Source organism: Lactuca virosa, chromosome 8, assembly GCF_052849685.1.
Source record: "Lactuca virosa cultivar CGN04683 chromosome 8, Lactuca_virosa_CGN04683_v6, whole genome shotgun sequence".
Lineage (NCBI taxonomy): Eukaryota > Viridiplantae > Streptophyta > Magnoliopsida > Asterales > Asteraceae > Lactuca > Lactuca virosa.
Window position 1 is genome coordinate 77,107,579 of NC_136433.1, and position 16,028 is coordinate 77,123,606.

Genomic DNA, 16,028 nt, shown 5'->3' on the forward strand with positions numbered 1-16,028 from the left:
AGTGCATCTCCCTACAAGCACCATTGTGGTGAAAGTTGCACTTGTTGCACTTAGGTAGGGTTCCAGCATATGGCTTCGGTGGTGCTGGAGTGGTAGCAGTAGTGGCAGCATTAGTGGCAGCATGGACAGCAACAGTTTGTTGCTTCTTAGCGGGGTCCTGTGCTGGTTGGCTCTTCTTTTGGTTCCAGAACTTCCTTTTGTTGTTTCCCCCTTTTGATTGATCAGTGGTGGTGGTTGTAGTATTATGACCGGCTCGGTGGTCAACAAGTTGTTGTGCCAGCTCCCTGGCACTGTCAAAAGTAGTTGGCCTTGAAGCCAGGACACTACTTTGCACTTGGGGAGACAGTCCCCAAAGGTATCGCTCCACCTTTTTCTCCTCCGGAGTAACCATTGTTGGGCAGAGGAGAGCCAATTCATTGAATCGGGTGGTGTAGGTTTCAAGGTCGGAGCCCGTCATCCTGAGGTTCCAAAGTTCTTGTTCCAGCTTTTGAATTTCACCTCTCGGGCAGTACTCCTTCATCATCAAGGTTTTTAGTTCTGCCCAGGATATGGAGCTAGCTACTTCGAGAGTAAGTGAATTAATCCGACAGTTCCACCAAGTAAGGGCCCGGTCGGTGAAAGTGAAGGCTGCGAACTTAACTTTGCTCGCTTCGGGGCAAGAGCACACTTGAAAGACTACTTCAGTCTTTTCAAACCATTGCATTAAAGTGATGACTCCCCCGCTCCCATTGAAGTTGTCGGGTTTGCCATTGGTGAAGTCTTTGTAGGAACACTCTCCTGTATGCCACGTACTGTCTCCATGGTTAGAGTTTGTAGCACCCGATCCAGAACCACCAGCTCCGTTTGTCCCTATCTGCGATATTGCGGCCGCTACGGCTGCTGTTACTGCAGCCTGGAACATCGCAGGATCAAACTGTGGAGGCAGCGGCGGAGGAGGTGTTGCTATATTGCCGGAAGGTCTTGGTCTTCTCCTTGGCGGCATGGTTCTGTCGTAAGTCGTAAACCAATGTACTTTTAGTAAAAGTATATTTATAGGAAGAGAAATCTTTTATACATAAAGTATATTATTACGTTGTTTTCCGGTATGTTTACGATACATACGATTTTATACTTTTAATTGACCCAATACATTGGGTTATGAGGTAAAATGAAAGTATAAAATATTTTATTTGAGTCTCCTTGTTTCCAAGTATATGACTGTTTGTAAAAGTTTTACATATACTAATTTAGTCGGGACATAATTAATATATTATATTTTAAAATGATCTTTATCGGTTACTAAATTAGTTGCAAAGTGCATACCAGTCATATGTGATTAAGATATAATAGTCCTTCGAATAGATCACCCTAATCCAAGACCACAACCAAACAAGGACAGGAAGTGAAACAAAGATACATAAATTCTAAGTCTATAGCATCTTAGTTACATATGACCTTAGCGCATCCACTTAGCAGCTATTGATCTATAAATAAAGACCTATATAATTCTCAGATAATTTATTATAGTAACACAAAATACTCCTATAGTATTTGTAAATGTTTAGTTTTGAGTTCTTAAAGTATCCTTTTGTAGTGTGTTATTAGGTTTGTTAGATTTGTTGTCCATCCTGACCATCCCCCGGTATATGCAAGTAAATTCCCGGACAGATATAGTTGATCAGGCTATATCCTTCCCAGATTTAATCCATATATACTAAGGCATACTCAAAATGTTCAACTCTTCTTCTTTTGCTTTATGTTTTCGCTAGTTATGATACCATGCGAGCATGTAATGTATGTATGTATACTTTAATCAAGAAAATCATTTATTTTCTAAGAGTATATTTATTTGAAAAATGCACAAATCAGAGACTATTAGTCCCAATTGTGTTTATAGTTTGTATATCTTATGTGGTTTGATATACTTAATTTACTATAAACTGTGCTCTGATACCAATCTGTCACACCCCCAAACCAAGGATGGCGGAAACGTCCGGGGGTGGATGACTTCATGTATAGTATCATAACAACAATTGTAATAGTAATTGAAGCAAACACAACCAACATATATATAATTGAAAAACTGACATCATTGTATGAATTACATGTTTACGAATCAATTACAATATGTTGACAAAATATGAAATAGTAGACGCCTTAGCGCCCCATCCTCAAAAGCACTTGGTTACCTGTTTAATGATTTCCTGAGAATACAAGTTGTTTGAAAAAGTGTCAACACAAAGGTTGGTGAGTTCATAAGCTTTTGTTTGGTATTATTAAAAGCCTTTCGTTTGTAAAAGTAGTATTTGTGTTAGAAAATCCAATATTTTCCTTAATGTGTAAATGTAGTCTCAAAACCCAAAGACCGAAATGTACAAGTAATTTGTCATATTTATAGTAAAACAATGCAAGTTTAAATCGACATAAACTCGTTAAATTTTAATGAAGCTCCCGTAAATTCCAACGTTTATTAATACTTTATGTGAGTTTATTATAACCATACTATGACCAAGGTTGCCTAAAACGACGTTCTTCAGGCGTCGGAAATGTTATGACATTTGTCACCCCAGACCTATCGGTCTAACTATTGCATGCAGTTTAGGTGTGGGTTTGTCAAACCCAATATAGATCTATACACAACTATCACGCTCTCCCTCAAGGAGACTCTGGTTACAATACAGGACTTAATGGTAATTTGAAGTAAATGTCTCACAAAGTCATTAACGGAATTACGTGTTATGAAAACTTGGTACCGTATGGCCGTACCTTGCTTAATGAAAATATCCTTTGTATAAATGTACCCTTTTTAAATGTATGTGTTATGTAATGTATCATAAACTATACCTATTATAGTTTATCAACCAAGGGTAGTACGTAGTAATGTATGCAAACTATATTCAAAATAGTTTATTAAATGTTTGAATGTATCGGTTGTACTTTGATTATAATCACTTGTTATTCTTTATATTTTATATGTCCAAATCCATTTGTAAACTGATGTGTGTCTAAATATTAAGATAAAATGTCATATATTGCAATAACATATAATCACATAAAGATATACACCTTGCTCAACATGTTACAAGGTGAAATGAAATTGACAGCAACTTTTCGTTGAATACAGTTTCTGTTACTGTTCTTAGAAAATTTATAGAAAAATCATCAAAGCTCTAAATCCAAATCCGCAAATTCTGAGAGTTTGGAATATGAGTCTAGTTTGTTCATAAATTTTATCATGATTTTTAGTGATCTGTAACAGAGGTGAAAATGTTCATAATCACAGACTGGTCTGGGTTTGCCTCTGAAATGATAGGCAGTTTTGTAAACATCACCATAAATTGTAGAAAAATCATATGGAGATGTGCAAGTAGCCATTTTAAAGCTAAGAGTTTGAACTACTTGCACCTGGAACAGTTTTGAAAACTAAAATATTTAAGTTGACCAAAACAGTCCGTGATCGAAGTTCATCTTTTCTGATGTAATCTGATAGAAAAAGTTTAATTGTGTTCTTGATGATTTTACTTGTATTCCCCCCTTAAAACTTAAGAAAAACATGTAAATGTAGGGGTATGAACTCACCTTATGTGTTCTTAGAGGATGGATGTTGGAGAAGAGAAGTGTTCAACTCAAAAACACTTAGTAGATGCCTTGACGAATCGAGAACCAAGAGTGGAAGAAAGCTTGATGATTAACCTTGGAAGTCTTGAAATTGAGAGAGAATGGTGTAGAAAATGAGTGACTTAAGCCTTGTATTTATACTAGTAAGAATTACTATTCATATATAATTCTTTAATAATAAGTGTTAAATGTTGACATTCTCCATATAACTAGTTAGTGTATATGACATATTAATGATGTAATCATGACAAATGTTTCTAGAAGATGGTTAATACTAATTGACTAATAATAGTAATTTTTAAAACGTAAATAGTAAATAGTAGGTAGTAAATAGTAAATAGTAAATAGTAAATATGATGAGATTTTTACAATTGTCATATTTGTAAACCCCGTTAAACCGTGTTTTAGTGTCGTACACAATCCCGATGATTGTGCAATAGTGTTTTATCGCTTTGGTTCGTTGTTTAGCATTGTTAAGGCTAAGGAAAATCAAACACATGAACTTTCCAAATGATGATTTCTCATTAAAATAGCGAATTGTATAGTAATTACATAACATAAACCCTAACATACAAGGGTTATTGGAGTTGACCGGTTTGACTTGTTGACTTTGTTTGACTTTGACTTGACCGAAATTTGATGGTTGTCACACTTACTCATCAAATTACACATAACGATATGTTTTATAACAACCAAGTTACTGGTGCGTTTACATATGTCAATGTGCAACCGACTTGCAACTACAACTCACATGTCTCCGTTTGAAGAATATAAGATATTATCGTCTCATGATCAGTCGTGATAAAATCCATGAAGTGATTCAAATGAGCATGGGTTGAATCCAATACTCAAATCTTATTCCAGGAGCACTCATGAATACTGTAGCAAACTTGTGTTATGACCAAAACACACCTCTATAGACCCATTCATGACAGTCTTGCCTCAATATCTACTTCCAAAGTATGATCGACTATGGATGGTTTGAGTAACCTAGTTATTCGGGAAGTCAAAACATGCAAAGTGCTCCAAGCATGCACACTATGTTTGTCTAAACAATAGTTATGCCATGCTCCAAGCATGCACGCTATCTTTTTCTATGGTCCTTACTTTGTGAAATAGATCAATTGAAAAACATTTCAATGATGCTCATTTCACAATTTCAAATCCTTATTGCAAGTGTAAGAATTTCAAATTCTTGTCACTACTAGAAAGTGTTACATTCTAAAGTATCATGCAATGATTCTTTTGTAATGTCTAGGTACCAAAAGTCATAGAGACTTGACCAATGATATTACAAAATATTCCTTTGGATATTGTTACATGACAATTCCATGGAAATGAAGTCTCAAATTCAAAATACATTCCTTTCAACATCCTTCTTGCATAAAAGTTTCTAACTTTCTCATCTATTCTTCAACTCCCAATATGGAAACATTGCATATTTGACATATGAAAATTCATTATTAATAGACTTCTGTCTATTCATAATAATGTCAATATGGTCCTTCCATTATTATACTTCCAACTGTCCTTAAGCGTCCAATATTTGGTGAACCTTAGATTGTCCTTAACAGTTGTTTAACCGCTTTAGTCAAATCCGGTTCTATTCCTTTTTCCCTTTTAATGCCCTAGGCATTTGGAAAATTAGAACACGAGAATATCATAGCATATGCAATCGACCCTATACCCGAAGCATATGGGACACGATTCATAATGTCTAACATAAAGACACGATACTTAATCAGTCTTTTGTTATAAATTTTTATATTTTCCTTGTTCTCACAATTTGAATTATGAAAAGGGATGCCGTAATCATAATCAAATTTTGAGAATGCAATTAACATTTTTATATATAGAATTTCCTTATGTTGAACCATTCCAACATAACATTCATATATATTTGACTACAATTGATTAAAAAACTCAATCTAAGTTTTTAGAATTGAAATGAAGTATGAACTCCTCTCCCTTAATTATAGCAAAACAAATTTTCAAACCCGGCAACTTTGCAAATTTGAAACTTTGGTTTTCTATAATTAACATTGCTAACTTGCAACACTTAACATAATAATCATGCTCCCACTAACATGATGATTATTAGCATAACACTTATGCTCCCACTAGCTTTGACATGTATCCAGAAATCAGCTGGACTTCTACAAATCAATACTTATTGACTTTCTTTCCAAAGTTCAGATTTCTGATACTAGATGCTTCGATAAGACTTTATCTAAGCTTCTTAAACTCATACACCTTCCCTTAGAAATCTCACATGTGTGTCTAAACAATTTTAGAACTATGAAGAGGTATGCCGTAATCACAGTCTCAATTGTTTAGACCTTTGCTATTTCTCTCAATTTGAACTATGAAGAGGGATGCCGTAATCATAATCGAATTTGAGAAACGTAGGTATCACAATTGCTAACTATTTAAAATCTACTTAGTGAAAGCGTTTCCTCACCATCATTTTCATGAATCGAAGAGAAACCTTATGACACTTAGATTTTATGGTGTATGTGTTCCTTTCCATGTGAATTTGTCAAAACCATAATCACAAGACAAGGTTAGTGACAAATCCCAATTCATATGGACTGAACTTGTTCATTCTTAATTTCTTGCCACCTGGCAGCACAAGGGCCTACCATTGCTTCCATGTTGTTATGCAACCAATTGAGAACTCTCAGAACTCATATGCATAGTAAAATTTAACTGGAATGGGCACATAAACAAGAATATGTCAACACGATAGGTCACAAACCTCAAGTCGTGTGCTAGTGTTTAACAATAGGTTTTTTTCTTGATTAGTTCTTGAAACTTGTCAAGATCTTTAAGACTCCCACTGACCTCTTGACATATATGATTCACTTTGTCAAGGAACATAACTTGACAAACAAATATTCAAGAGTTAGTGCGGACTCTTACCAAGACTAACACTTCACACAATTGGCCTTAGTTGGTCTTTGTTTTATCCAAAACACCACAACTTGCCAATTTCAAATGTACAAGAGTAGAAAACTTTTACTCTACATTTGATAAGTGTTAAACCTTTCTTAAGATTATGTTACTCAAGGTTACAATCTTGGAGTATGACACTAAGACTTGTTTTGGGAATGAAGTATGACTCATCTTCTTGATTTAATCATTCCAACAATTCACGATTCCTCTTTTTAGCCATAAAATGCACTAAGATGTCTTTAGAGGATCAATTATGATATGGTTTTCCATAACCATTAAGATGATAAAAAAACATGATACTAAAGTACTCTCCCATCTTTTCAGATTGGAGAAACTTTTATCTTTCTGCCTAGTTTGGTTCTTCTTATTCGTCCTGCCATACATTGAAACTTTTCCAATGTTTCAGAATTATACTTAAACTTGTAAGCATAACCATGTTTACTAAACTTTAGTAAATCATGACGAATAGTCTTATCGTTCTTTGTGGTGGAACTGACCAGCGCACATCCAAGTGTACCCGATCCCCTAGTCCTTCACTTGACTCACATATACATGTGATCAAGGAATCAGTCTTAATTTACCAAAGATGAAAATTCTCATTCATCATACAATACAACTTGCATGATTCCAAGTTTCTGTCCAATTAAAACTTGGGTGATGAGAATCTTCCCTTATTTGGTAAAATTTGACACTACCACAAATGAAAGAATCAAATCCATTTTCCAATATTGCTATCAATGGAAACATATAAGCAACAAATTTTCACAAATGCCACTGTAAGGAAAATTTTAAAATAAGATAAATTTCAAAATTTTCTTTATTTATAAAAATTGCCGAAAACTTATCCTTACAATGCAAATACAAGTGGAAAAATGTTGTTATCTACTCCTAAGCAATCTATCATAACTCTTAAGCAGCAGCTGAAGAATCTGATCATCAAATCATGCGATCGAAGTCCATTTCTTCGCGATCAGACTCAGCATGCTCTTACTCTTAAGCTTCCTTTGATTCTCCAAAACATCAAAATGTAATTTCATTACATCATGTATTAAGAATCTCCAAATAGGAACTTAATAGAGTTAGATAATGGAGTTTACCTGAAGTAGAGTCAAACTTTTTGACTTTACCATCCTTATGATCTTTCAGGTAAATATGGCAGCTTCGCAACCAATGTCCATTTTATTGGCAACAACAATCCCAGAACCGGCCTTTCTCTTAAGTTCAAAACTTTTTGACTTTAGCCAATTTCTCTCTCCTAGGAGAAGAAATCATATCTGGATTGTTCCATGGAAACTTGGGAAGTAGATCTTCCAATCAAATTTGCTTTACGAGTGCTCCAAATCATTGCTGATTCAGCACCAACAAGAAAATTGGTAAGATCGATAATGGTCATGTTGTGATCTGTCATCAGGGAGTGACTGAAGAACCAAGTCAACAACCAGCTTCCTCGAGACTTCGACACCCAACTCTCACAGCCTGTCAATATGTAAATTGATCTCCAAGACTTTGTTTGCCAATAGGGATTGAGTGACCTTGAACTTTTCAAGTCTTTGAGCTTGTGGGTTAGGGAGAATAATTAAAGGAGGTGGAGGAGGTGAAGTATGATTTCCAGTCCCATTAATGCACGACAAAGGGATTAATCTTTCACATTTGGTCGCCATGTGGGATATCATCTTCATTAGAAAAGCTTGTTCTTAAAGATTTGGGAAGACCATAGTAGTCTGAACTAGACATCTATAAGGGAGAAATTCAAGTTAGTTGATTTAAGTCCTTAATATAACACCCAAATGAAATATTAAGGCTAGAACCCAACACAATATTTTACAATTTGGAAGAGGGATGCCGTAATCCAAACTGCAAAATATTTGAAGGTAGGTAAATGACGATTTACCAATTTCCACCACGAAAAACGAAAAAGAATTTTAGGTTTTAAGTGAGTTGGAACTCCTAGATCCTTTGAGATTCATTGAACAATTCAATGGCATGTTTAAATCTCGATTGTGGCCTTCAAGTTTGTGACTGAGATGCCGACGATCACAAACAAGGTGTGAATAACCATGCAAATTAACTTGGTACACCCAATGTTACAACCACCTAATCAATGTGTCAGTTAACCACACACGCTCCATTGATCTATGATTAACATCAAGACACCCTTTGCCACGCACTGTCAGTCCCGATTAGTGTGGCGGTTAACCACACATGCTCCACTAACGGCTTAACAAGGTGCAAAGTGCAATTTCATGGGTTAGCATCATATTCACATTTTCCTAAGTAACTAAGATTTGGAAATTTCTAAGTGTTTAGTTACTTTACGTTTATCATTATACTTTTAATGAAGGGAGAATTAGAGTCCTATCCTACCCGTTCGGCTAACGACCCTCCACCAGTCAAGGAAGCGGTGAGTGAGAGTGGACACCCATTAAGCTGCCATTTTATAGGCAACAACCTTATACCCTCTTATAGACCGGCTTCGTGAATGAGGCCTACTAACGGTAAGACTGACTTTTACTCTTATAAATATATATAAATATTAAACCTATAATATTATAATAGTATAAGGGTTGAATTTTAATCTTTTAAAATTCTAGGGTTTGGAATTAAAGTATTCTAAAGTGACTTTACAAATTCCAAAACTTGAGAGCAAGTTTTGAACTATTCAAAAACTTTTAGAATCAATAACTTATGAGTTTAATATAGGTTTAAATGAAAAGACTCTTGAAAATCCATAACTTGAGGACAACTTATGGAGTTCATAAAACCATTTATGAAAATGACTCTTCATTTTTCTATAACTTATGAGTTTAATGACTCTTTTAAAGAAAAAATTTTCATTTTCCATAACTTGAGGACAAGTTATGGAATTCATCAAAGGCCATTTAAGATCATCAATTAAACTAACAAGCATGTCAAATAATTTCTATGATCTAACAAAACTCATAAGCATGCATAATTCATATCAACAATTTTCAAGAATCACATGAACTTAATATAAAACTTGAAACTTTGACAATTATCTTTCAAATGGACAAGTAAGAACATTACCTTCTTGGAAAACAGATTTCTAGGTTCAAAAAACAGTTTAGGGTAATGATCCTCATCCAATAGCAAACAAAAAACCCGAAATTCTGCACACAGGTGCATCACCACGGCATGGTAAAGACTGCCACGTCGTGGTGAGAAGTCAGATGCAAAAATGGCAGAATTTCAACTTTGGAAAAACATGTAGCATCAAGTATAATTGAAAAAAAGTCTTGGCTCTGATACCACTGATGGGTTTTGAGCATTCTAACACTCCTATGGTGTACATGCAACCCTATATACCTTGGATGTATGTTTTCTCTATTATACATGCAAATATCAATTTTCCAATGAATCATCCTAACTAGCATATTATGGAGTATATACGATACAAAATATAGTTGAATGACATACCTTTTGTTGTAGCTTGATTCCTTGTACCTTTAAAGAGCTTAGTGCCCAACTGTTGCACCTCAATTGGTTCACACAACACCACCAACAATTGGAAACTTGAGAGAAGATTATCTACACTCAAAATCGGCTAGCCCTCATGTGTCTATCACTAGTCACTTCTTAGTGCAAATTTCATGCACCATGAGGCTTCTTATATAGTGTGCACATTAGGGTTACACCATGTAACTCATGACTTTCCATATTCCTCATGATCCATGGGTTTTAACCTCCATGGAGTATTCATGGGTCACCACATGGGTTTAGCCCAACATGAAGAACTATGGATCATAAGCCCACTTCATAAGAATGATTAATTTACCAAATCAATCCCCATTTATTTAATTAGTCTCTTTTGATCACAAAATTAATTCCAAACTAATTCTTGATCAATACTAATTAAATAATATTAATATATTAGAACTTATAATATATTAATAAATCATAAATATCCTCTTCTCACAAAAGTCTATCCAAATTTTTCCGATGTCATGCAACCCAAATGGACCATGCTACTCTTGGGTCAAGTACATACCAACAATAGTTATGGGCTTAGACACATAATCTAACAGTTGCTGGCTGAAGAAGGAGAAGGAGAAGGACTGCGGACGTCCGACGGTCACTGTCATCGTCTGCCGATCGAAAACGGGAGTGAAGGGGGGGGGTGGCAGCTGGAGGGAGGTCACATGTGGAAGGTGGCGGCTGCAACATATTATTAGGGTTAGGGTTTGAACGAGGGTAGAGACGGGTTATATACCCAGCTCATAAACTTCGTTCCATAATAACGCATTTGGCCCCTCCTTCTCCCTTTTCTTTCAATTTCGATCCAACATTTACCATTTCTACCCTGACTCCAGAAAGCCCTTTCAAATCCAATCCATAATTTACCCAACAGCCCCTCCTTCAACAAAACCTTTTCAACATAGGTCCAAAATTTACTCTTTAGCCCCTGTTTCCTTAAATTCTTTCATATTAAGTCCAAATGATACTAAATACCTCCCGACGTCTAAAATCCTTTGCAAAATAAATCCCGAAATTACACTTTAACCCCCGGATATTCAAGATCGGATTTTGGGCTATAATTGTATAAAATAATAATAATAGTTACATCTCGGGGTTCCGGTTTATTAATTAATAAATGAGATGTTACAGTGTCGCCGCTATTAATGTCGTTGGTACTGCTACTTAATGACACACGTTTCCAACCGTTGTATGTAAGGACCAATCAACAGTTAAGTTTACGAGATCACATGTTATACGGATCGCTACCAAATACCTTTAGCGGCGACTGTCACTATTACCAGCGACTTAAACTCATGTCGCCGGTAATAGTGGTTGTCGCCGCTAATAATTGTTTTTCTTGTAGTGATCCCGAGAACAAAAAATTTCTATTAAAAACCTAAGAAAAAAGTGTTAGTAAAGGCATTTCAGATCAAAGGTGACACAACTAAAGAAACCACTAGAAACACTCTCACAAAATTTTTAGTGAGATTTTTTTGGTTTTGCCGCTACGACCTTTAAGATTTTAGCGTCACTTTATTTGCCATAATAGAAGAGAAGTATTTATGAGTATGTGTAAGTATTTATGCAATACTAATTAATGATACTTGTAGCAATGTATTTTTTAGCTTTATAAAATAAAAAATGTAATTAACTGGTTGTTCGTGGAAATTATAAAAATTGCATTATATCAGTTGTAATGTTGTCTCTTCTTAATTTAGAAAGAAATACAAGTTGTTGTGCATCATTAACTATTATTAATTGTCTTTCAAGCAAAAACAACATTGCTTCTTTATCTATTTTATTTAAAATGAAATTAAGTAACTTACCCTTATAAATGAATAACTTATTAATAATAACCAACTTTTAAAAATTTGAAAAAATACCACTATCTTTGGAATATGGCATTCCGGAGAAACACTACTCATTATGGAGTATCGAATCCGGAATCTCACACCATACATAACAGACTCACTAAGTCAATTCTGAAGTACGGTAATCAAAACCATACATATAGAACTAATATTCTGGAGTCATATTCTGGACACGCATTCCGAATATCATAAAAACTAGATTTGCATTCTTTAAATAACATATGTATTCCCTTAAGTTATTCACTTACAACGAAAATCCATAATTCTCTATTATAACTACTTAAAGATGAGTTTGTCGGATAGTGACCAACTTGTTTGTTTACATGCACAACCTTGGCGGACGAACCCTCATAGTTACACTAATATCTAAACTGATGTTACGAATTGTTTCCAACTCTTTTTTATGGCTATTGGATATGTGGTAAAATAATTTTGTTCCAATTTGTAATTATCTATTTAAAATTTATAATGTTTGACAACTAATTGTTTTTCTTTCCCAAAAAATGCAGCTCCATGCATCCATATGTTGCTTGTTGTCTATCATCTGTTGTCATCTGTATTGGTAATGTCACTGTAAGAGGGGACTACCTACATACAATGTTTATTACGGATGATACAGACAAAAACAACCATACCTACCTATAACATTTTGTCTTAGCGATGCAAATAATGTCAACTCTGGTACCTGGTTCCTGATGAGGTTGAAGGTAGCTCTCAGTGATGATAGGGAAGTACCGTTCATAACAAATATGGACGATGTCCTAACTTCTTTCCTAGGTCACGTATGCCCTGATTCCTATTATGGTTATTATTTTAAGAGTGTGACACTGCATGTTCATACACGAGTTGGTCGAAACAGAACATTTAAACCTTTGTTCCAGTGTACATGCAAATCATATACTATGTTTGATTTTCAAAAACATTTTGTCGGCTAACCCCTACTGCATGTGAGGTGTTTGCTACCATCGGTCATGCGAAATAGGCAATACCCTATTTCCGTAACATCTATTGGAATGTTACTCAACATTGATATTCCATAATTCTTGTTGGTGTTATCGCTTAATGACCGTAATGTACTGATAATAACATTTATTGACGTAATCCGTGTGTATACTTAACAGATTTTGTTCAACACAGTCACATGAGAGGTAAAATACTATATAAATACAGAATTATTATTTTGTTATAAAATGATCAAAAATTATAATGTTTATTTTTCAGAGAAGTTGAGTGGCATACTCACCCATATGTAGCGATGGTGCATCAAAGGAGGATGCACAAGTCAGTTCGGTGTCAACAAAGATCCCATTCGAGCTCCTGTCCAAAAAATTTTATTTTTTTAGTTTAGAAAAACTTATACGTACTAGACAGAAAATGAGCATCGTATTCCTCCCCCATCTGAATGGGAAATACCATAACAAATAGTGGTCTTTTTAATCCTTATGTAATCAAATATTTTAGTTTTAATTGAAATTAATTATGTTTGGATATCGATTTGGAATGACTAAAGGAAATTTTTACTGTCCTATTATTTTTTACATATTACAAACAAAAAAGCATAATTTAGAAATATCATATGTTAATTAACCTACTTACAACTTACAAATGAAAAAAATATTTAATTTAAAATACGTAACATTTTTTAAAATATTACAAGTATATTCGTATGGAAATCAAACCTGTTATTTATGTTTCTATATTGTACCCTCACCACCTCCAAAATTACTTTTTCATATTTATTCACTAATCCGTTGTGGATCTTGTGATAAATTTTATTAAACATCTTCACCTTTGATCTTATATCTTTAAACTTACTCTTGACTTCTTCTTTTTTACGATACTCTCTACGAGATAACTCATAGTGAAACATATTTTTCAAGCGGGCCTAAACTGATCCATACATCAAATGTTGGGAAACATGTGACAACAATATCATCATCTATAATTATCCATGTCTAAACGTGCATTAACTTTTCTTTTAAAGTCTATGGAAGGGGTTGAGTTGTTTCCATTTCGGAGTTGTACAAGTAACTTGAATGTCACTTTTATTTGTAGTGTGTCATGAACATTGACTTTCACACAATCCAATGCACACACTCCGTACTATTAAGTCATTCGTATAACATCATTGCATACACTCCAAGACATAGATTCCCGACATAAACATTCCGAACACACATTATTTTGTTAAAATATGACACTATTAATGTTTATCAATGATCCACTACATAACAGATTGTAAACGAAGTACATTAGCAAAGTAATAACTTGAGAATGAATTCATTTGAATTCGGTGTTTGGCATTGTGAAGAATGTGATTGATATGTTTATTCGGATATTAAGTTAATTCCTGAAGGACAGATTTCCCACTCCTAGATAAAATGCTTAATGACATTTTACAAGTGAGTACGAACACCTAGTAAGCCATCGTAAGAGACTCTAAAATAGGCCGCGAACTCAACCAATTTTCAGGAGAACTAGCAGAACAAGTAAATAAAAAAAATTGAGTGAATGAAACTTAGAAAAAACCCAAAGAGACTGAGAGGTGGATTAGAGATACAAATGTGGAGAATGATAAGCTTCGGGTAGAACGAGACCGTCTTATAGATGTTGTTATAATTAGAGGATATTTTTGTCGACCACAAATAGAATATGTATCCCTTACAATATCCAAATTTATGGAAATCAATTTAAGTATTTAATAGCATTTGTAATGTTCGACGCGGATAAAAGTATTGCCATTTAAGAAAACCCATACCATTGCTTTTGCATATTTAAGTTTAAAATAACATTAAATAATCTAAAATTAGAGTTCATTTCCCAGATAACTGAGAACTTTCTTGTTGTGTAAACTAGCAATGTATACATGATTTTCAAACAATCCCAAGTAGACCTCAATTAGGCAGAACACATTATTAGTCATTTACACTCGATCTTCTGTTGTTGCACCTATCCTACGTGCTTATTCAATGATTTACATTGTGTTCACAAACCATCGTATATCTTCAAGGATTGTAATGAGGAACATTTGCATATTATACAACATGAGTTTTCAATGATCCTCGACTGCAGAAGGCGGTAATGGGATTTCTAGTATTACCATTGGCTCTTTCACACATTGATAATCACAAATTATTTCTAACATTGTTGTATCAACAAGACCCCATTGTGTTAAGTTTCAGATTATTTGATTGTGTCATGTTTTGTAAGCGACTGTGTTGGCAAATTGTATTTTCATGTTGTAAAGTCTTCCTTTCATATGCAATATAATCTATTTGTATTTCACATATTTAGTTTATGTTTAGGTTCGCAGTTATGAACTGTTGACTTAGACATTCCTTTTATACTTCCCTCCACGCCTATATATATATATATATATATATATATATATATATATATATATATATATATATATATATATATATATATGGAAATTAGTTAGTAGAGAGAGTACTTTTTGAGAGAATAGTTCCCTACTCTTGTACCTAATTGTTCTTGTATTCTCTAATGAAATAGTGATCTTATTTACTTTCCCATGTTCTTAATAATTGAAATCATCATGTCGCTAACAAATTAGAATCTATTCGTGCTTAAAATTCTAGCAAGCGGTATAAGAGCAGGAAGTTCTTCGTGTTCTTTAGATTTTTGCTTTGAATTTTTTTTATCATATCCGCGTTTTTGCAAGTGTTTTTGCAAAATTGATCTTAAGTTCTGTTTTCAAATCTTTCTCTTCGATTTTAAATTCGTTCTATACTCAAAGATCTGAGTCTAATTTTGTTTTCTTTTGAAAAATTCTCTGAAAATTTCAAAAGAAGATTCTCACTCAATTTCCTTAAATCTTCCTGGTAGTATTGGATCTACTACTCGGATTCCGATCCTTTTTTCGGAAGACTACGAATTTGGGAATTTCACTTTGAAGATTATGTTCTTGGAACTAAAACTCATGGTTCAAGAATTTCGCATGCAATCACAAAAGGAAATTACAAGTACTCGAAGACTAAAGAGACTGTTCAGACTCAAGAGCGACTGGATGACATCATCGCTAATGATAAAGGTATTGAGTTAGATGAAAAGAACATATTGATAAATAATCTGAAAGCAACTAGAATCTTAAGGTTTACTCTTCCCCTA